We start from the raw sequence: 24,088 nt of genomic DNA, 5'->3' as shown, positions 1-24,088 counted from the left end.
AGAAGAATTGAAAATTAATTAATGAATAATTATATTGATGAATTATGCAGTATATTAAAGACTGTATAAAAAATTAAAAAAAATTAGACATACAACTTATTTACGACTGGTACTGTTTTTACCGGCTCGGTAAAAAGGAGAAATAAATCTTCTTTTCAAATAAAAATTTTAGTTTGTGCCTAATCAAAAATACATTCTACATGTGTGAGGCTCTTGTAACATTATCATAAAGAAGCTAAGCCCCAGTGAATAACAAAAGATGAATCTTGAAATATTTGATAAAAAGAAAAATACATTTTAAACATGATTGAAATTCCAGTTTATTTAGAATATTTATATTAAAGTTTTCACAATTTTTGCTTTTAGTTCTAGATTTTTGATGATGAAAATAATTTTCTGTATTTACGTACAAGAATAAAAAAATGTTTTTAAAATTATTTCTTCTTTTTTTTAAGCATTTTTATCAGAACTGCTTTTTATTGGTTAAATATCCTTCATGATTTCATGATTAAAGTAAATTTGTGAGATAAGATACTCCAGATGGTTGCCCCGCAAATATAACAGATACGGTCTGCTCTCATTTTCATCCACGTATTCAATTGTTTCATCTTCACCAAACTATTTAATTAATAAAAAAAGGCAAATTCCTATTTACAGGATGAGATACAACAAAGCCTTTCATCTAATCGATTCCCCACTATTCATTAATCCAATTCATCGACTAGCAGACTCGGTTCCTAATTAATTCCCACCAGAAAAGTTAACGCTCTCTCAGACGAATTCAATATCGATTCTTTTTTTCCTCTCTCCTCAGTCCAGACAGACATCCCTTGGTCATCTGACATGATTTCTGGATCAATGTGGGTCAGTCGTTTCAGAAACCCTTTTTCTCTGGAGGTGCGTTCGAGACCGTGACATCTTTTGTTTTGGGGACCGCTTCGCCGCTCCCATTGTCCCATGTTTTGCATCGCGAGCGAAAAAAGGGACAAACTAGTTGCTGCCACCAATGCTAACAATATTCGAGTGATAGTTTATGTTATTTCACGGTGGTTAGACACTGGCGAATCTATTTTTGTACAAGTCGCTTTTAATAAGAGGCTTTCGAGTGTGGAAGAAGAATGAAAAACGAAAGCTGAGTTGGCATCAAGAAATAAAACGGCCCGTATTGCTTCCTGAATTTAAAAAAAAATGCATAATTGTATCTCTGAGGAATAAATCTTCGAAGATCTGATCCTGTAATTGTTACTTGTATTTTTTTTAAATAAAATGTTACGACGTGCAAGTTTTTCCTAGTCAAGAAGTTCTTAAGATTCAATTGATAATCCCTTCAATTTTAGTACAAAGTTGTTGCGAGAATAAGGCGTTCAGAGCATTTTTTTTCGTCGGACTGATATCAAAACCTCAGTTATTGGGCTGGAGGATAAAGGGTTCAAACCCACTTCCATCTAAAGATTTGCCATGTGAGCAAGTCCCGTGGAATCCTTTGCAGTCAAATATTCTACCATTAGTGTGGTTTGAATTTTTCAGAAGATATCGGTAAATATATATATATATATATATATATATATATATATATATATATATATATATATATATATATATATATTAAAAAAATAGCTATTCAAAAAAGTTTTTCATAATCTTGTGTAATAGAAACTAAAACAGCCAAAGGAAAAAAAAGGCCCAAGCAGAAGAGTCTACATAATATTCCAACAGCATCATTGAAAAATAATTTGTAAATAATAAAATTTACCGAAGATGGGCAATTTAAATTTAGAAAACAGAAAAAAAAATATGGAAAATAAAAAAAAGCAAAGAGAAAAATATAAATAAACAAATAAAAAAATAAGTAAATAAATGAAAAATAAATATATACAATGGCTCAGACTAAGGTAGAGTTCCTGATCAGGAACAAAAGGCCAGATAGAGTTCTTTTTGCATTTTTTTTCTTATACTCACTAGATACTGTCGACTTTTAACAGTGCTTGACAAACTAGGATATATTATTGTTCAATTTGGAAAATTCTGTTTTCATTATGATATAGGAAATCCAAAATATTTCGAGCTTCCAAAATCAATTTATTGTTTAATAGAATTCGGGAAATATTTAGTTGAGGTTTAATAAATTTTCTCAAATGATGAAGAATAAGGCAATGGAAAATCTAGTGTGGAATGTCATCAAAAACACACATATTTTTTAAGCAGTTGCGTGGCTGAAGAGACAAGATACTTTTGAATTTTTAAACTCGATTTATTCCATTCCGGAAGGCATAAATTATGTACGAGAAAGAAGTGATGATGAAACTGACATCCATCCACAAGCGATACAAGAGCAGAAGAACGAAAAACAGACCGAAATATTTTTTTTTCCAGTGGTTTTAAATTATGAGATTCTGATAGGGATTTCTTTACATGTGTCGGTTTAGGTAAGGGAATTATAGGTATCTTTTAAAAGAATCCGCTTAGAATGACAGATTTTTATACCTTCAACGGGAACACGTGAAAGTGCTGATTCAAGCAGTTTCACAGAACTCATGAAGCATTAGTTAAATAAAAAAAAAAAAGGTGGAATTGGATCAGGAAATAAGGGCACATTTTAGAATGAAGTTAATATGGGTTAAATTAAGAAAAAAAATTAGGAAATTAATTAGGTTTTAATTTAGATTTAGAGTTTATATTTTATCATTCGTTTCATTTGACCTCATACGATCATTCTAAAACATTCTTCGCTTACTTCAAAACGGGATTTCACTTTAGGTAAGTGCGTTTGGCTTTAAAAATTTGAAATAAGAACAAAATTATTTGATTATCTTTGTGCCCTTCAAAATTAGCACTCTGTTCTAAAGACCCCAACTACCTCCGATTAACTTCTCAACTTGTTATCTATTTCACGAAGTATGATGCTTCGTAGTATTTTACATTATAAAGGCTTTGATTTTGTTTTAATACATTGACAATTCTACTATAAATGATGCTCATAATAAAATTTCAGAAATACTTCATTTCTCTTCAGCATTTAACTTTTCTGTAAGCAACATAGATAGATGTCAGATAGATGAAAACTACAGCACAGCAGAAAAGAAAATAAAATAAAAAAGGTTAATTTAGCATTTTTAATAACTTTATATCGATGATCTAATGCGAAATTTCAGATGGCGGCAAGATGGTACGATGATTCCAACGCTAGATTTTTCCTCCCAGCTACTGAGATCACAAGTAACAGTCTATCAATGATCCTTTACAGTGTAGTCTAAACAGATGTGTATCCATAGTGGTAATCACATTTTAATTTAGTATTTCTTCATTTGCTCCCGGAAAAAGTGAAAGGTATTTTATTACGCTTACATAAAGTTTAATTTAGTTATTTTTAACGTCTTGTTTTTCAAAGCAACACTAGGGCTATTTTGAGACGGACTTCCTAATTTTGAATTGCGGTCAGATGACGAGAAGGACATCTGAGCTGGTACCATCTTCCCCAAACTTTCACGCCAGCGGGGGGACGTTTGGCCCCGATGGATTTAGCGTCCACCAGACCGCTTACACGACGGTTCTTTGGTGGAATCGGAGCTCGAATCTGAAGCCCTAAGACGGATCTTACGAAGCCAACCAGGCCGTATGTTTATATCGAAGAGATGCTTTTTATATTTTTTTAATGATTTGGTCAAAGTTAATGAAAAAAGTGATTAAACAAGTATGCCTCCATAGATGAGATGAATTCTCCCTATGAAATAAATTAAATTTTGAAATCTTTTTTTATTATTACTATTTCCAGTCGAAAATAATATAGAATACATTGAGTTTAAAGCAATAGATATAATAGGACTTCCAGATCTCGAAAACCTTTGAATTCTAAAAGTAAATTCCATGCTTTCATTTATATTAGTTTTTTTATATATATATAATTGAAAGAGTAATAAAAGAATTGTTTAGTGTGCAACGTTATGTGCCGAAATAAAATTCAGCAGAATAGAGCATCCATTCTTTTATCTCCTGATAATGCATTTGTATTCCAGAATTGATAATACTGATTTATCATAAAGAATTAAGGAAGATAACGATATTTCATTTTCATATGAATGCATTTTGTTAAAATTTCGTTTTCCTTGAGCATTTTTATTGTTTAATGCGAGAAATTTTCTCAATTTAAAGTTCCTTGATAATGCATTTATAGCCAACCATTGACCACAGATTAAATCGCATCATAAATACGGCTCTGCTGTATCAATAAGAAGCATTGCATCACCATCTTTTCCAGTGACAAACTGTTTACTTATGCAAGCGGTTTCATTGTTAGTTTATGCAAATGAAATAAGGCATCCGATGATGATCTGGTCCTACTTAAATGATCAATTACTCTCTTCACTTCGCCATTATTATTGCTGGGAAAACAGGGTAAGCAGTTTTAAATGCCATTAAAGAGTGTATTATCTCGGTTGTGTAGTGAGTAAATCTTGGAATGTACTTGAACTATGGGTGGTCATCAATTTTTTAATATTCTATGATGTTCTTGGTATCCTTGTACTCTAGTTTCATTTATTATTAACTCACACAATTTGGAAAGAAGTAAATGGAACAGAAAAACCGAAACAATGTCGAAGAAGACGGGAGCCATACTGTTTTATTCTACGTAAGGCGAGTTGTTACATTTAGTAATGAGTCCTGATTCAAGAGTTTGAACACAATGAAAACGAATGGATAAAATAATCATGAGTGATTTAATGTCTATGGGTAAATGAATAGGTAATTTTATTTTATAGTTAGAGGTGAATTAGTAATAAGTCCTGATTCAAGGCTTAGAATACAATAAAAACGAATGGATAAGATAATCAATGAGCGATTTAGTGTCTATGGATGAAAGGAGTAAGTATTTTGATTGTATAGTTAGAGATAAATTGTTATATGCGATACTGATAACGCCTGTTGAATCTATTACCCTTCTTGCGACCTTTAACCTCCTGTAATTTATTCATTCATTTATTTATTTTGCTTTTCTTTTTCCCAAAAAAGAAAGTGATGGATTTTTGGAACGGAACTGCGGTAGGAAACTTGTCTAAAATAAGAAAATCCTTTAATGTCTTCAAAAATAAATCAGCATAAAATTCCTAAATGTACTAGTAAATCACGTTTTGTTAAAAAAAAAAAACCTTTAATATTAGTTGCAGGATAATAAGGAACTGTTTGAAATAAAATGCTTTATTAAAAATGTGTATTTGTATGAAACAGTTTAAAATTTTAGAATTATAGATATCTAAAATAAAATAAAAAATCTAACACAACATAAAATTTCTAATAGTTTTCTTCTTTCTAAATTTCTAAATTGTGCGAAACTTTATTTTTTACTAAAATACAATGTAGACTTGTAATCAAATAGAAAAATTACAATAAGCTGGATCATACAATTAAAATTCACTATCTAAACTAAAACATTATGCTAAACTCGAAAAAAGTTTTTAAAACGAAAGCAATAGCGTAGGGACAGGGTTCAAGATTTTAATTGATAAGAATACTTGTCCAAGGAAAGATTCAAAGAAAAAAAGTATTGCGCGATTATGACATTTTGAAAGTGGAAATGAAAAAAAAAAAAAAAAATGATTTCGCTTGTCCCATTTATTTTTTTCACGACATTGAGAAATTTTTCCAGAGAATTTTCTTTTCAAAACTTTTATTATCATTATATGATCCAGTATGTCTTTTTAGTAATTTGAGCATATGGATTTTGTTTCTCATACTGGATTGCAAAATGATGCTGCTGAAATAAAGCAGACAAAAAGATTTTCTCAGAACTGTTTTGCTTCCGAAATCAAGATTTAAAGCCTTGACACATGAAAAATATAATATTAGCGGTCAAGGTCTTATTATAAGTAGTTATTTATTCATCTAAAGACCAAACCGTTATTTGGACTGAGCTTTATCAACCGTGATTTCTTTAAGAAAGATACAACGAAATAAAAAAACATTCACTGATATCTTGATATCAATGGATTTAATAATAACCATATACTGATTGATAAAAGCCCCTTTGAATCTTAATTACATTGCAAATTTAAAGTTAAGGGTTAAAGCATTCAAATAAATAAATCTTTCTTTTTTATCAAATGGGTTAGCCTCTGAGATTATGGGGTATGTTCACGGGTTCTGACTTTCTTAGAAATCTAATTTAATTAGATTGACAATACATTTTAAAATTATACGATGACTTCTTCTTCTTGTGTATAGCCGACCACCCTGCCGCCACTGAACGTAGCAGTGTCGTTAAGATTTGTTGTGACTGAATTATACGAGGGATAATCGAGCTATCATATTTCTAATTTTGAATTGATCTAAAAACGAGGACTATACTTGAGCGGAATACCATTTTCTAAATTTCAGTATCACACGGCTAGAAAAGTCTTATTCTGAATTAGCAATATATACGGAGGAGTTTCTATGAAAGTAAATGTTGAACTTGCGTTCCTCTGTCACGGAATTAAGACTTCGCCTATCGGACCACTGCAACCCGGAAAAATATTCCGAGTTAATATATAGTTGTCCCGAGTTAATACTAAATATTAGAGTTGTCCCATTTTTTTTAATTTATAGGAAAATACAGTTTTGACTCTTAATCTTAGAGTTCCCTTTTCCTATCTGTGTAATCATTTATCAGTGAAAGATAAAATCAGTTTGAGTCAATTTTCTTAAGAATGAGGCCTACGATTTACGTTCATGTTTTGCTTATGTTTCCCGCATTTAAATTGGGCATTACAGAAGTTATGTTAAAACGTGAAAAATTTATATCCTTTAACTTACTTTTTCTCTTATAAATTCATGAAACGTGAAGTGCAGTATGGAAAGATATATAAACTGGCAGTACAGAGCCTTCTATTTTAACTCGACACGTTACCTGCAACTGCTTCTATGATTCACCGGTCGAGGCTGCGTTCACATTGAGATAAATGGAGGGTTTAATACTCAATAACAAGTGAGAAATTACGTATTATAACAGTAATTTTTGGATAAAAACCTTGTCTTCTGCTATTGGTGGGCAAAGAAATGAATTAATAGAACTCCGGTCTATCCAGCTTTTTTGTTATCCTCCAGTCTTTCTGCCAATTTAGGCCAAATCCTCGGGAGTGTGCTGTAGTTCACAGAAAATATTTTTTAATTATATTTTATTTTACAAAACTAACAACTGAAGAATTTTTCCGATCTATTATAAAATATGGTCACTAGTTTTAGTGCATAAAGATTTTTTTTTCAAAGTGCCTTCAAACATTTTTCAGATTTCGATTATATGAAGACAGTACCAGCATTTTAGTGTCATTGTTAAGCAACCAGATGGCTCGAATTAGATTGTGCATACTGATTTCGGACACTCTGTTGAAATTTGACCCACCATCCGGAATGAAAATTCAAAAAATATAATTAGTTTAATTGTGTATGATATGACATACATAACGTGCGCCGCATAACTGTTAAACGTGCCTCGACAGAGTAAAGAATACTTGTGATTCACGATCATCCCTCCTGCCGTACCGTCGTGATGAGGAAGTTAAAGAGGCGCCGTGCTGCACAGAAACGTGTGAGATAATAAGATGCTGTTTCACTCCTTATTTATTCAGGTTTTCAGACGGCTCGACCGTATCATGGAGCGTCTGAACAGGAAAAATACTACATGGATTGTTTTGATTTTGCACCCGTCTAACCTGTGATTAGTCATTTATATGTGTTGTTGGAGTATATATAACGGGATAAACGGTCACTAATTAAAAGAAGTTGCTAGTTAAGGAGGATATTTCTGTTTACCAAAATAAATTCTTAATTACAGGATAAAATATAAAGGTTATCAGATCTTTTGATATACTTTTATTAAGTTGGATTATACTATGCTTATAAAGATGGAATATTGCAGGCATTTTTCTCTCGCTTTTTGATTTGCTAGTATTTTAAAGCATTACATACTTATGAATTCGCTATACCAATACATTATTGTAAAAAAAAATCTATAAATTATATATATATATATATATATATATATATTTGTGTGTGTGTGTGTGTAATGATATTTTGAAACCTAATGTAAATCCTAATTAATTTCCAAAGTTTTATCTTAGTTTAACCCATATTAACTTCATTCTAAAAGGTTCTCTTATTTCCTGATCCAATTCCACCTTTTTTTTTTATTTAACTAATGCTACACGATCTCTGTAAAAATGCTTTAATCATCATTTTCACACACTCCAGGTGAAGGTATAAAACTCTGTCAAGCTCAGCAAATTCTTTTAAAAGATACCTATATTTCCCTTTCCTAAGTCTACACGTGTCAAAATTCCTATCAGAATCTCATAGTATAAAATCACTGGAAAAATATTTCGGTCTCTTTCGCTCTTTTGCATTTGTATCGCGATGTGAACGGACGTTAGTTTCATCGTCGCTTCTTTTTGTACATAATTTCTTGTACATAAAGTATGCCTCTCGGAAAAAATGAAGTTTAGAAATTCAAAAGTGTATTCTCACTTCTTGCCCACGAATCTGCTAAAACAATTATGTGTTTACATTATATAAATTTATCTATTAATTTTAATTACATTGCAATATCATTTGAGCCACTTTATAATAAATATGAGGAAAATGAAATTAAAATCCCCTAATATTTAAAATAATGCATTATTTATAAATAAAAAATTATGAAATAGAAAGTAATTAAAATAATAATTTCTAACTTTTGATATACTATAAATATGTGTTTGCAAACCCTTTTTAACATTTGCAAAAATGTCATGCAAAAATTAAATGTTTATAAATTCAAACATCCTATAAGAAAATTTAGTTTACTAATTAGTATTTAAAAAATCTAGTAAGACGCCGTCAGCATCCCTTAAATGTTGTTTTTTACACTAACTTATTAAACCAATTAAAAGACCAAAGTTTTTCATGCATCAATGGATTATATGTTGTTTTTGTATCGAGCTATACAAAAAATATATTGTATCGAGCTATTAAATGACATCATTTTATCTTTTTAGTGTAAAATTATGAGATATCTATTTATCTGTGTCACACATAAATGACAGATATTAATGCATACATATAGGACGTGGTATGTTAATCCATACCTACAGTTAAGTAACAAGAGAAGTTTCTTAACTGAAGCAATCAAATATAATTTATAGCTATTTAATGATTATCCTATAATTTCTCATTCTGAAACTACAAGTAGACTATCAGGTTGATCTTGTGCTTCAATCTTTTCAAAACTTATTAAGATATAACTTTTTTGCTACAATCTTATCAGGAGTTAGATTTATTTTCATTATTTTTTCTTTTCTATAAGAAAATTTTTAAAGATAAAAGTGATTGTTTATAGATTTAATCTTAATCTCCATGAGACAGAAGTTACAGAAACAATATTACAAACTGAGATTGAAAAATAGCGCTTCATTAAATTATAAATTAAATGATGTAACAAACAGATATACGAAAGAACATCTATTATATCATGAAAGAAGATTATCTGCATTATTTATTTATAATTTATTTCAACTTTACTTCATAAGAATCAGATTTATAAAATTAAAAAATAAAATAAAAAGTAGAGAGTTAAGACTGATCATTTGCTTCTAATGCTTATCTTAACTGCAGGCTTAGAAAATGAATGTTAATATGCAATATTGTTTACATCATATTTAGGATATCGGGCAAAACATCTTATAACTAGTGGTTAGGCAGTTCCTGAAGTGAATGGCTCTTTGCTTTTTGTGTTTTAATTGACTACGATTCATTACATTTTTTAAAACCAGGCACATTTTATGGTCGGTAACTAGTGCTTGACGGATTATTTGTATCCGCCGCACATTAGCTTGTCATTTAGATGAAATCTCCTGGTTCAGCTAGACATTTTGAGAAATTATTAAATGAAAAAGATACAAACAAAAAAATCTAATTTTGTTATCAGGAATCAATTTTCCTTAGCCAAAGATAAATTGTTTCTTTGCAGAATTGTGTAGACTCCAGGAACTATTGAAATGAAATAAATGCATGTTCCAACTTCATGACATTTATAAAGAAATGCAACAGAATTAAAACGTTAGTTATTTCAGACTCATTAATCAAGTGCTAAATTATTCTATTTTGAGTCGAAATTTATTTAATGGCTCAATATGTAATAATTTCTTTAATTACACTGAAACACATTATATTAATTTAAAACTTTTAGAAAATGGACTATCAAGCATGAAATAACTCTAAAGTATTAGATTTTATCAAAATAATCTTGCTTCTGGTTAAACTGTTCATAGAAAGGCATGAAATAAATTGAATTAAATAAACGGAAAGTTTAAATGGAGGATAAAAACTATAACTCTTTAGAGCAGCTTAAAAACGCTTATTAAATGATTAAAAATTCATATCTTAAAAAGAAACAACATCGTTAAATTTCTACAAAGTTTTGTCATATTTTTTAAAAATTCCGGACTTTGTAATAATATGTAATATCTAATTCTTATATTTCCATAAGATTTGATTTATACTTTAAATAGAATATTTTCCTACAAAAATTTCTAAATATGAAATTAGATTTTCTTGTTTCTTTAATTTATCAATTTATTACTTATTTAAAAACTCAGAATTATTTTCTGAAACAAGATCTATGTGAAAATGGTATATTTCTTTATTTGAAAGGCAGTACTGAAAATTCCTGTCCTACTTATTTTCAGTGAACATTATAGGATACATGCCCTCGAAAGAATAATTTAAAAAATTCACTCATCAAAAAATTAAGTTATGTATTTTTTTTATAATTTTTACTCAAATAATTTTAAAGAGCATTTAATTAGATTTTTAAAGAAAGAATAATATCCTTGAAAACAGCTGAAACAATTAAATCAAAATACAATATGATCTAACTGTTTTAAATACTCTTCCTTTTAGCTTTGATTAAAACATAATCATAACTTTAAAACCTATTTTTATTTGCTACAAAACATATAATCTAGTCTTAAGAAAATTGAATAAATGTTTCAAATGAATTAAATAAATGCCTATTAGTTTTAAAAAAGGAAGTAATTATCTAATAAGCAAAAATTTTTTGAAAAAAGTGAATTGAAAATATGATTCTAAGTCCTTATGTACAGTACACTCCCGAGTATCCGGTTCGCGACTATCCGGCTTCCTTACTATCCGGTCTAGCTTTCTTTTATCGTGATTAAATGGCGAAAGCAAGGCGTCTATTAAGTCATCTATCAAAGACTTTCTCAAAACCTAAAAACTGTAAGTTTTGACTCTTGTCTTAAGATTACCTTTTCATATCCGTGTAAACATTTATCAGTGAAAAATAAAATCAGTTTGAGCCCATTTTCTTAAGAATTAAGCCTGCGAATTACGTTAATGTTTTGTTTGTTTATTGAATTTAAGTTGAACATTAAAGAATTTATGTTGAAATGTGAACAGTTTATATCTTTTAACTTACTTTTTCTCTAATTAATTCTTGAAATGTGCTGTGCAGTATATAATCATATATAAACTACCAGTGCAGAGCTTTCTATTTTAATTCAACATTTTATCGGCAACTGCTTCATTGAGATAAATGGAGAACTTAATACTCAATAAGAAGTGAGAAAACACGTATTATAACAGTTAGTTTTGGTACAAAAATTTTGTCTTTTGGCACTGGTGAGCACAGAAATGAATTCGTAGAATTCTGGTCTATCCGGTATTTTTGTTATCCGGCTAATCCTTCCGCCACATTTGGCCGTATACTCGGGAGTGTATTGTATGTGAATCCACATTCATTCGAATATATTTTTTATTTCATTTTTAAAAATAATAGTTCACAAAATACATTTTAAATCAATAAGTAAAAGTTAACTTAAATCAGCAAGCAAAAGAAAAACAACAGAAATTAGTTATGAATAAAATAGTTATGAGCAAAAATTTAGAGTTAAATTTGCGAGGGGGAAAGAAAGCAACAACAACAACAACAGAAAAAAAAATCATGACCTTGGTCATGTTAGTAAAACATTTTCCAATCTGGTTTTCCCACTGTCAGCAAATGAAAACAATTTACACTTACCCACTTTATTAACTGCTTATTCCTGATTGTTTACAAGGCTTTCAAAAGCAAATCCTTTGTTTCCCGAGATGAAGCAATGTTGTTTCTGTTACCCATGTGCCAACACCTTAGCAGGTTAGAAGAAAACTGGCCTGAAGACGAAATTTTATTTAAGTTATCTCTACTATCTATTGAAAAGTTGCGAAACGAACTCGAAGCGAGCTGTCGGAACAGGTCATTCTGGCTTCCGCATTCTACGGTTCGTTTTATTGTTCTGAGAGGCATCATCGCCAATACTTTTTTTAGAAATCGAAGTTTGAATTCTTTTTAAATTCAACGACAGCTGATCATGTAGAAGCGGAAAGCATAAAATTAAGAAAATTGCCATATACATAATACAGAATTGAGTTCAGGGCTCAGTAACACGATTTTGCTGTTAGCACTTAATTTACTGAAGTATAAACTTTCAGCTAACAAAACGCTGCTGTAAATTAAAAAAAAAATAATATATAAAAATAGATTTTTGTTTATTCGTATTTCATCGGATTGCTATGGCACATTGCAAACTTATTGCTTGCACTTGCGTGAAGATTATAAACACAATACAATTATTATATCTAATATATAAAAATTAATTTTTGTTTGTTCGTGTTTTATGCGCTGCCGTACTGTTCGTACGATGGCGATAAAACTTCGCCAACTTATTGCTTTGAACCTAAAAAATCCATGTTTTTAACATGGGGGCTGTATGTTAGATGCTCACGAGGCAGAAAGCCACGAAATTTATTTGTTTTTGCTGAAGATGGAAAAATAAAACAAAACAAAAAACATATATTATCTACTTAAAATATACTTGAATAAGTAAAAAAAATAAAAATAGAATAAATATTATTTATACTTCTCCTTTATATATCATTCAATTTCAATGAATGTATTCATTGTCGACATGAAAATTAAATTTCCTTCTTTCTATCATCCCTAATTAAACAAGACAGTTATTTCAAATTCCAAACGATATTTCCAAAATTATTTCTTCTGCGGCAGCAATGCGTCGGATACCAACTAGTTAATTATAAAAATTTCAGCCGTTGATGAATGGTAACTTTAAAGAAATGCTTATATTTAACCACAATTCCTTTTTTTTTTTCCTTTAAATGCTTAAAAAGCAAAGAAGAAGCCAGAATCACATCTCTTCAGAAGTTTTTCTAGGAAATACTATATCCATCAACTCTATGAAAAATACTAAGATATTGGGGAAAATAAAATATTAATCGTTCTCAAATTGTTACATTCTTATCTATAAAGTCGAAAAATCTTAATTTTATTTACTTAACTGTTTTATTTTTTAAATCTATTTTTGTTTATTAATATAAATAGATGATTTCGGCAAATGTTCTAGATGGAAATAAACGTTACTAAAAATATTTCACAGTACTTCCTCAATCATACATAAATAACATCATATTTTCAGCAACAATAATAAAACATTTATCATAGACCTTTGTAAACCATTATTGAAAATTTCTATTCGTGTACAGTAATAAAGGAACTCATCAATTTCAGCAAATATTTCAGATTCAAATAAAAGCTGTATATAAATATGATACATCGCATGTGTAAGAAAATTTTTTTTTAATTTCATTTACAGCAATTGAAACATTTATCATAATCTATTAGGTCTTCTTTAAACCATTTTTTAAAAAAATGCAATTTCAAAATAAAATTATCTTTTGCCGTAGCATATAATCTTGTACTTCCTTCGTGTTTCTGGTTTATTTTCAAACTTTGAGGGTGAATAAATCCAGAAAATGAATTACCCAAACTACAAACTGCACACCTTGCCTTGACCGCATTTCCAGAATGAGAAATAGTATATTTTTATCTTCCTGACAACCATTCATTTTAAACTGACAAACTGATAAAAGTATGAGTGCATTGTTTTGTAGATGCATTTGGATTCATCTTAAAAGGTTATTCCAGTTCATTGAAGGCAAAAAAAAAAAAAAAAAAAAAAATTGAACTTAACGAACTTAAGTTCTGTTACTTAAGTTCGTTACTTAACGAACTTAAGTAACAACAACAACAAAAACTCCTTCCTACTTCAGGAAAAGAATTTTGTTTTATAAATATTTCTTATCCATAATATGATTATCATTCGTAATTAATGAAATATCTTTTTCATTTAAATATTGATTACTATTGTTTTATAAAAATACATAGATCTACATCTACAATTAATATACATACAACGTTCATTTTAACAGCTGAATTTAGTTCCAATTATTATGAAAAGAAATTTAGCAGTTCAAATAAATTTTGTAAATTATTGTATTTGAAATTAAATATATTTCGTATGTGATATTTTATTTTAATTCATTTCATTCATTCATCAGAAGAATACTAAAGATGATTAATTTCTAAATTATATTATAAATTTGTATACATAAATTTAATAATTTTAAAACATACGAATTAAATTCAGAAAACCTATAAGGATTTTTTTTTATCAATTTTCTCAACTCTCATTTTAAATTCCTCTTTTTATTATTATTTTCAATATATTAAGATATTTCAGATTTTCGCTCAAGGGATGTTGAATTTCTTACAAATAACTTCAAAAATGAACTTAGAATGTGATAATTATCAATAAAATTATACCAATTATGTGCAATTTACAACATTTTTCAGGATTAAATTTTAAAATAAAAAAAAAAAACTTTAATTGAAAATACACTATGTATGTGGTTAAAAAAAATTTTGTTAACTTGCACATGATTCATATAAATACTGACTGACCATGTAATAACAATTTTGACTCTTTTAATCGATCAGGAATATTAGTATATTAATTTTTTATATCTAAAACATGTGATAGAATAATGGGTTAATTTAGTTTAGTTATATTAGCGTCTCGTTTTTAAAGCAACACTAGACTATTTTGGGACGGGCCCCATATTTCTGAACCGCTGTCAGACGGCGAGAACGACACCTGAGCTGGAATCTCCATATTCAAGCTTCCGCACAAAGCAAACGGAAGGGGGGGGGGGCTTTTGGCCCCGACGGATATAGCGTACGCCAAGCTCGCTTACACAACGGCTCTTCTGTGGAATCGGGTCTCGAACCTGAAAGTCACTGGTTCCGAAGCCGAAACCTTACTACTAGGCGCCATGGCCCATAGAATGCTGGGATAAATTCGTGATATGTGTCAAATGCGTCAAGCGGATTAAATTTCGCAATTCCTTACACATTTAACAAAATAAGAAAAATCGTCACATCGGAACACAACGAAAGTCAATGGGTTTTTTAATAATGACATACATAAGAGCATTACTCCTATATTTTAATATCAAGTAAAATGACTTCATACTGGTATCAACAATGTGAGAAGAAAATGAGAGTATCTTATAAGAAATAATACTTTTGTAAATAAATCCATCTAAAAGCTATAAAGATGGTTTTACAAAAGCAAATTTTCTAAAATAGATTCATCCTTTTATAAAAAATTATTTTAAAAAATATGAATCAAACTTTAAAGATATTTATGAAAAGAGGGAAAGTAAAATAGTTCTCATTTTAATAAAAGAAAAGAAAAGCCTCCTCAAAATAATTTTATGCTGAAGGGAAAAGTGACAGTTAACTTCATTTTCCAATAACTGTTTACCAAGTGTATCATCACTAAAGCTTTTTCGCTCTGATAACCATGGAGGTTAAATGTAATCTGTAATTTAATCAATGCTGCAGCATGCATTAGACACATATTCTTTTATGTATATCTAGAAAGTGCAACTTCGGGGTGTTTTTAAGTATGCATCGTTGATCGAATAACATTAATACTCATATCAATACGAGCTAGATCTGTATAAGCAATGTAGCGCGCGTATTATTATTTACAACTTGACATCTTTATAACGTACAAGAGAAAAAAAAATCTTTCTCTTTGACGATCCTGAAAAGTTCACTCAACTCTCTGCACTAGGAAATATCGACAGTTCAAAAGAATGTTTTCTATATTTGTTAATAAAGAGAAATTTAAATAAAAAGCGAACAAAACTGTTAACAACTTTTAATCTTATTCTCTAATCTAATTTAAAGAAAATGAATTAATTCTAATTTAAATCAAATGAATTCCTTCTCAAAACATAATAAATGCTGTAAGAAATATGAAAACTACGTAAACTTAATTATAAGAAAAACTTGTCTAAATTAAGCAATAAATTTTATCGTCTGCTGTTTACTCGAGATAAGTATTTTAGAATTTTCTCAAGAAAATATTTTACTTATCATCAGAAATCAGCTTCAATATTCTCCGTTCTATTATCAAAGTTTTGATTTAAGTATTTCATAAATTTCAGAATTATCTTTTATATATATATATATATATATATATAATTAATTTCTTAATTTTTATCTTATTTTAATCCATATTAGCTTTATTCTAAAGCGGTCTCTAATTTCCTGATCCAATTCCACCTTTTGTATTTAGTTAATGTTGCATAAGTTCTGCAAAACTGCTTTAATCGGCATTTTTACATGCTCCAAGTAGAGGGATACAAATTTGTCATGCTAAGTAAATTCTTATAAAAGACACCTATATTTACCTTAGCTAAATCGATGCGTGTCAAAGAATCCCTATCAGAATCTCATAGCATAAAATCGCTGGAGAAAAAATATTTTGCGTTCTTTTCACTTTTTTGCTTTTATCTTGTGCTGTGGACTGACGTATATTGTCGCTTCTTGCTTGTATATAAACTATGCCTCTCGGGATGGAACAAATCGGAAGTTTTAAAATTTCAAAAGTTTCGACGGTTTTGCAACAAAAACTAATAAACTTTCGCTTTTCTGAGAGACATCTCGTAATTATATTCGCTAATTCAAGCGCTCAGAAACTAATAATTTTTGTCAAAAATTTTAAACTTAATTAAAAAAATTCATGGTCGTGCCAACAAAAAGTACGTCAGCTTCATGTCTTACCAAAATTTAAATCTGATTTTATCATACATGAATTACATGGAGTTGCATATCCTTTTCCTTCTCCATCTTGGTATTGTTATTAGTGAATAAATTAGCAAAAGTATTAAAAGTAAACTATTTGCAAAGAATATATATATAATGATCTGAATGACAATATAGGAGTTATATATAATCATGATTGGTAGTATAGTTCACATCAACAACCCATTAATTCCCATTTTTTTAAAATTCGCTTTTAAATAGCAATTCACTAATTGAATACTTTTAATACAGAATGTTAGACGAAGCTTCACTTACGAATTTATCTGCCTCGGAAAACCCTGAAATTGGATGCTTCTTAAAAAATGACTTGACTTCTTAAGTGACTGCGAGACTGCCATTTTGAAAGAGCCCAACTACTCAGGAAAAACGATAAAAATACATCTGTATCGCTCAACTTGCTTAAGTGCTCCATCCATTACAGTTGATTATTAATATTCCTTTTTCTCTTCATAGGACAAAACAGACAATGTTACAGTGTCATCCGTTAGATTCTGTTTTCCTAAAAGCGTAACATTGCATATTGCGATTCTTTCATCATCAAATACCAATTCATTTCACTGACTTTTAGAATGAGAATCATAAATGAAAATGGCTGTAAAATTTGGGTCTCTGTAAGATTTCTCTTAATGATTTTTAAAAAACAAAGAGGATGTTTATTAAATGAGCAGATTTATTGTCTTTTAATGTCGTCAGTTTATGATAACGTAATACGTTTTAAATCTGCTGCATTAGTTTAATTTTAGAATCCATTACGTTTATTTTGTAGAAAGCAAAAGAATATGTTGCTACAGCGTAGAGCAAGACAGAATTCGTTTGGGATTCCTATCCTATCATGCGCAATTAAATTAATTAAGATTATTTTTCAACAAAAAAAGATAGAGAAATTTATTTTATCTTAATGCTTTGAATGACAACAAATATATCTTATAATATAAAGCAGTTTTGTGTCGTTTTACTTTCTAACACCTTTTTTAGAGTAAAGTACGCTTTCTAGAATATGTATCATCAAGTATTTCCTACTATTCAGTTTACTTAATAAATTTGCTTATTCGAAGCTATTTCTTTTCTTGGAATTAAAAAAAATCTAATTTAGTATAAATAATCCATTTTTCTTTGCCAAAAATAACAAGATACCCTAAATTACTGATAATACTCTACATGAAACGGTGATTTTTTCAGTGCACAAAATTTTCTAAAAATACATTCCTTTTTTTTTTTTTTTTTTTTTGTCAGTCTGGATTTACAGAGAATTTTTAGAAAATAAACTTGCTCATCGTGCTGTAGTTGTGAAAAGGGCAGTGTTCGGATTACAAAAGGCTGGCAGTAAAAAAAATTATGAAACAATAATAAAAAACACACAATGAAAAACTACTGCGAATCAATAGGTGGAACACAGCAAATTATTGTTCTTTGGTCTATTGTTCTGACTTGTGTAGTCTCACGACCACGTGACCTTTAGTCCGAGAACCGATTTCGGTTGTGGATGAATGAGAGGTTACTTGTGTCGTGAACCATGCACAAAAAACTCTCCCCTCACTTTAGGGATTGTGTCGAATGGTCAGAGCCGTTGTAAAGCGGTTTTAGAAACAAAAGAGAGTTTAGGAAGACACTATTTTTTTCTGTTCTGACCAATTTAGCTTTAGATACTGTTGTGCTTTTTCAGCAGCACGCCGTTATGTCGTAGGAGTGGAAACTAGACCAAGTTTTCCATCAGAATATCTTTTTTCCCATCAGTGGCTTGCATAAATTAGCAATCCCATTTATCCAAAACGTTCATTTTTTACATAAATCCTTCTTATTTTTAATGAGTTAAGTAAAAATAGAAATGAATCCAATAAGACTATAGATTTCTAGATTATCATCATACACTTAGCATAGTTTGTATGGAATTTAATACTATGCGGTTTCATTTAAAATAGTCGAAAATTATTATAATTGAAGTGAAATGCAAACAAAATTGAACAGATTATTTTATCTTTAATGCTTACATTTTTAAATCGAAATGGAATTTTTAAATGATTTATGAATTTATATGATGTCATATTTCCTAAAATAATCAGATACATATTATTTCAGGTATAGAATATATTGGAAAAAATCCACTTAATTAATTCCCTCTTCTTACATTAATTTCAAATTAAATTTAATTAAAAAAAATAATTTTTTAATAAAATCTTTTGCTTTTAAGTATTATCGTTTCTTTTAAGTGTGAGAACAATAATATGTCATTAAACTTTTATTATTACATAAAAAAATTTTTGTAGCGTATTGTATTTTATTTTTCTTTATTTATTAACTTTGTATTAATTTTAATTTTTTTGCTAAGTATTTCAAGAATCTTTATTACAAAAATTTGTAAAACTCGAAAAAAGTAATTTTAAAAAATTAATTTAATTCCATCCTTCTAAGATATTATTATTGGAAATATAATCAAAATATTAATTAAAGAATAATTTAATTTAAGAAACTTTTAGATACCTAATATGTCTCAAGAATAACATTATTTTTTGAGTCTATCTTATCAAATTTTACGTTTGATTACCTTACCATATAGGAAAGTGTAGGCTTACTTTAAAGTCACAGATTAATCGATTGTGTACATGCTACATTTGACACAGCCATCAAATTACTGAATTTTTAGTTTTAAATCTGGGATGAAATGAAATGTTAAGTAAATATAAAATGCAAAAATCATTGAATATTTTAAATGTCTCCTATATTATTATAGGAATCTAAATAACAATAAATGCCTCAAATAGAATGAGTCATATAATTATGAAGTTAAATAAATTCGAAAGTCAAGAAGTTAATTCACGTACATAATAAAGAATCAAAATGGATAGCTTGGATTCATGTAGGTATTCTTGTAGAAGAATCTAATATACGTTAATAATTTTAACAACACTTTATATCGATAATTTTTTAATTAAAATATATATCGATAACTTTGTAAAACTTTATAAACATGCAGTATAATAATAGCTGCCAAAGGCATCTTCTTGCATTACAATTAAAAATATTAGAAAAGAATAGATAAAACAAGAAGGCTGGAGAATGTAATAATGGAAATGTTTTTTTTTATACAATCAAATTTTTATTTGTAGAGAATTTTGTAATAATTTTAATTTAATTTCACAATCTGGAGCAAATTTCGCAGATAAGTTATTAGGTATTTATAATCAGTTATTAACTTTATATTAATAAATGGTTAGAAAAAGTTTTAAACTAAAATCAAACTTTTGTTGAACTGGTTCATCTGCAATGTGTGAAGTTATAGTGTCGTTTGAATGTGATCACTTAATTTTTAATCATACTCCATTGCCTTACAAATGATTTATTGTACTTATACAAGAATCCATGATTTATTTCCATGATAATTTCTAATTAATGAAAATTTAATTGATTTACTCTTAGATATAAATGGAAAGTATATATATTTTCTTTTATTTTTATATCATTATCATCCATTTTTGATTTTAGAATTATGAAAACAAACAAACGTATAGCATAAAAACTATAAATCAGCAAATTAAAATCCATTCAAATGCCTTTAGCTTTCCTTTTCTTTTTGAATTCTTTTATTTAAAAATAACTTGTCAAGGTTGCTCAAGATAATAAATCTAGTGGAATGGAATTACTTGATTTAATTGACTCATTCAACTGGCGTAGTAACAAACTTCCTAATGAATTGTTTCTTTGTTTCTTAAAAAAAAATTTTCTCAAAATTTTTTTTTTTAATTCTCCCTTATATTAATTTTTTGAAACAATGCTTTTCTTTTAAATTTTATGCCCTTGCACAGAAGTCATGATTTATAAAACTATGAAACATCGTTATCTATTCAAATTTGAAATGGTATCAGAAATACTATTAATAGTAACCATAAATATTTGTACTTTTATTATATTTACATATAATAATGAAATCAAATAATTTTTTAAAAATTGTTATTATTGATGAACTTGTAAAATCCTTTTTTTTTTTTTTTTTTGTAATCGCAAAGTAAAAAATATATATATATAAAAAATTCATTAAATTTTATTCATTTTTTTTATTTTGAGTTTACAAAATCAAACATAAAAAGTTGAATACTAATGAGCAAATCATAAATGACAATGAGTGATTTTTTAATAGAAACCTCATCCCCTTTTAGGAAAACCACAACAAAATTCTCATAGATTTTTATTTCCTTAAAAGAAGGTTAAACAAATTATTCATAATACAATTTAAAAATCAGATTAAAAAAAAATTAATGTATATAAAATTTTTATAAAGAATGTACGTTGTTTGAAATAGCTTAAATTAAATAAGCAAATAATTTGCTGTTGAATTAGGATTGACAACATTTCTTTTATTCTAAAAAAAATAACTCCATTCCATTGCAATTCAAAATAATGAGATAAAGCTTGATATGCATGAGAAATTGTAAAAACTGTTGTTTCAAAATGAAGTAAACAATTTATTTATTATTAACATTTTTTCTAGGTTTATAATTTTATTTTTACACACATTGTATGAAATTTGATTAAATATTATTCATTTATTTCAAAAATATTTTTCACTGAATTAATCTCCTAAAAAAACTTAATGTCAATAAATGTTGTATTTCATTGATTTGTTTATGAAAATATAAATCAGAGTACATTTTTTTCCATTTAAAATCCGTTGCTATTATTATTTGTCAAACAAGAATTAAACTCTTTTTGAAAAAATAAACTATGGCAAAAGAAAAATAACTTCTATTTTTTAAACAACTTCTTTCATATTGAAAATAAAGACTCATTATTTAATTTTTCAAAAAAAAAATGAAAGAAAGAATACTCATATTAAGTTAAGCAATAGGAATTGTTGTATAAATTTAATATTTTCTGCATCTATATATAAAATATCTATCCAATAAAAACAAATAAAAAACACTCTGCTTTGAAAAAAATTATACATATGAAACAAAAGTTCTCGAGCATGTAAGTATATTTTAAAAATATATTCATTATTTATGACTCTCAGAATAAGTAAACAATAAATTTTAAATCTATGGCATGAGATTATTCATAACCAAAAAAATCACATACATATTTCATGCATTTATTGATGAGTTCATTCAAAAATTTATTGAATCACTGAACTTTTACGAATTCTTAATTTTTTTACATGATAATAGATAATTATTTAAGGTTAGAATTTTTTAAATACACTCAAAAGAAAATTATTATTGTTTTATAAACACAATTTTTCTTTCATTAAAAATAAAATGCGTGTAGAAAATTAAGACATGTGGTTTATATTATTCTGAAATAATAATAAAAAAATTACCTTTTCGACTAGTCCATTTTCCCAAAATTATACTTGATTTGCCATCTTAAGTCTACTTTTCATGTAACTCACGTCTTTCGGGATTTGTGTTAGAAAATCAGCATCGAAGAAAACATAGTAATGTCTATTAATTTCAACACTGAGCCGTGAAGAGCAATGCCAGTCTTCCGGCATTTTTAAATCTTCCATAAATGCATCAAAATTTCAGACAATTTTCTTGTTTTGGGTAGAATAAATTTTTTTTATTCTGTTCATCTTTAGCCGGTTCGCATCACTGCTTTTTTCCAATTCTTTTTTTCTAGAACAAAACTAATTCAGTTCAACTTTTAATGCTTTCTACAAATTCTCAGTTTCATCGGTTGGGATGAGTTGTTTCTTTCCCGCTCCCACTGACTGCAAATACGGAATCGTCTGCGAATCATCTTTTTTAGCGGCGTCCAGCGATGATCTCAATGGCGATTGTTTCTGGCGATCTTTTTCCCAACGAATGGAGAAAAACTCGTTCACGTTTTCCTCATCCTTGTGAATTATCGCGGGAAACCGAAAACTGGCCTAGCAACAGGTCTCGTTTGGCCTCGTCACCTGCTCGTAAAGAACTCTGTGACGTCACGAACTATAGCTGAAGGGTTTTACAAGCAAACGACCGCTGAATTACTAATGTGGAGGACACAGAATGGCAAAAAGAATAAATGTAGAAACGGATTCGGAATTCCATTTAGAATGGTAACAGGTGTTTAGTTCGCGATCATGATAATATCCATTACCCTTGTTTACATACTTGAATTAACTCATTAAACCAAAAGTAATCGCCAAGCTTTTTATTTATTTATCAGAACAAAAGAAAAGTATTTGTTTCATTCTTACACCGGTTTTTAGGAATTCGTGTTTTTCAACGGTTTAATTGACAGTAATTGCAGGAGAAAGAAAAAAAAAAAGAGAGAGAGAGAGTTTTAGAAACAGTCTTTTGAAAGGAGCCATGTGTGAATTTTTTTTTTTAATTTTTTTTTATTTATTTTTTGTTATTCATTAAGTCAAGAATAAAATACAAATTGAAAAATATTTGGTAAATTGGAAAACGTAGCATTTCAGTTATTCATGAAGATTAATAAATGAAACATATATAATAATAATATTAAAGAATTATTTCCATTGCTTTTTGAAGTTCAAATAAATGTTACAGGGAAATTTTTTTATCAAACTGAAATTACATTAACTTAATTTCAATTAATGCCGGCGACCTGGTCTATGGATAGCGCGGCTTAACTGAGCTCTGGGCGTCCTGGGTTCGAGTCCTGGCTCGGACATGGTTATCCTTCATTCTATCTGTGAGGTGTGTGAAAGAGCCCTCTGTAAAAAGGTGTTGTGCAAGCGAGTGTGTGAGTGTCATCTTCGTATGAGCTAGAAGTCAGATTTCTGTATTCGGGTGCTCAGGGGCCTTTGCCCTCAGAAGCTACTACACACTCGGCTTAAATCGCTGACAATTCGTCAGCGGACATGTAAAATGCCATAAGTAAAAACAAGTTCAAATAATTGTTCATTATAAGTTCTAAAATTTGTTACTAGATCTTTGAAAAGTATATCGTTCTTTTAAAGTTATTTTCAAAGGGAAAAAAAATAATTCTTTTATATTTAAAAATTGCTAAAAAGAATTTTGTGTAAAAATTAGATTCAAAAGTGTCTTTTCGATATTTTTTATTTAAATTAGTATTACTGACTTTCTAATATTATTTTAATGAATG

At 28.5% G+C, this 24,088-nt stretch overlaps 1 protein-coding gene across 1 annotated transcript in view; it reads right to left on the bottom strand.

Annotated features, from left to right (window-relative positions):
- LOC129983607 (uncharacterized) overlaps positions 1-22,823 on the bottom strand; it is a 70,698-nt gene extending 47,875 nt beyond the window's left edge. Inside the window, exon 1 of the mRNA XM_056093135.1 lies at positions 22,350-22,823. The gene's annotated coding sequence lies outside the window, so the exon portion shown is untranslated. The remainder of the gene's footprint in view (positions 1-22,349) is intronic.
- Positions 22,824-24,088: the final 1,265 nt, after the last annotated feature.

Source organism: Argiope bruennichi, chromosome 9 (assembly GCF_947563725.1).
Source record: "Argiope bruennichi chromosome 9, qqArgBrue1.1, whole genome shotgun sequence".
NCBI lineage: Eukaryota > Metazoa > Arthropoda > Arachnida > Araneae > Araneidae > Argiope > Argiope bruennichi.
The sequence above is the reverse complement of the archived record's forward strand: the minus strand, read 5'-3'. Positions and strand labels throughout refer to the sequence as shown.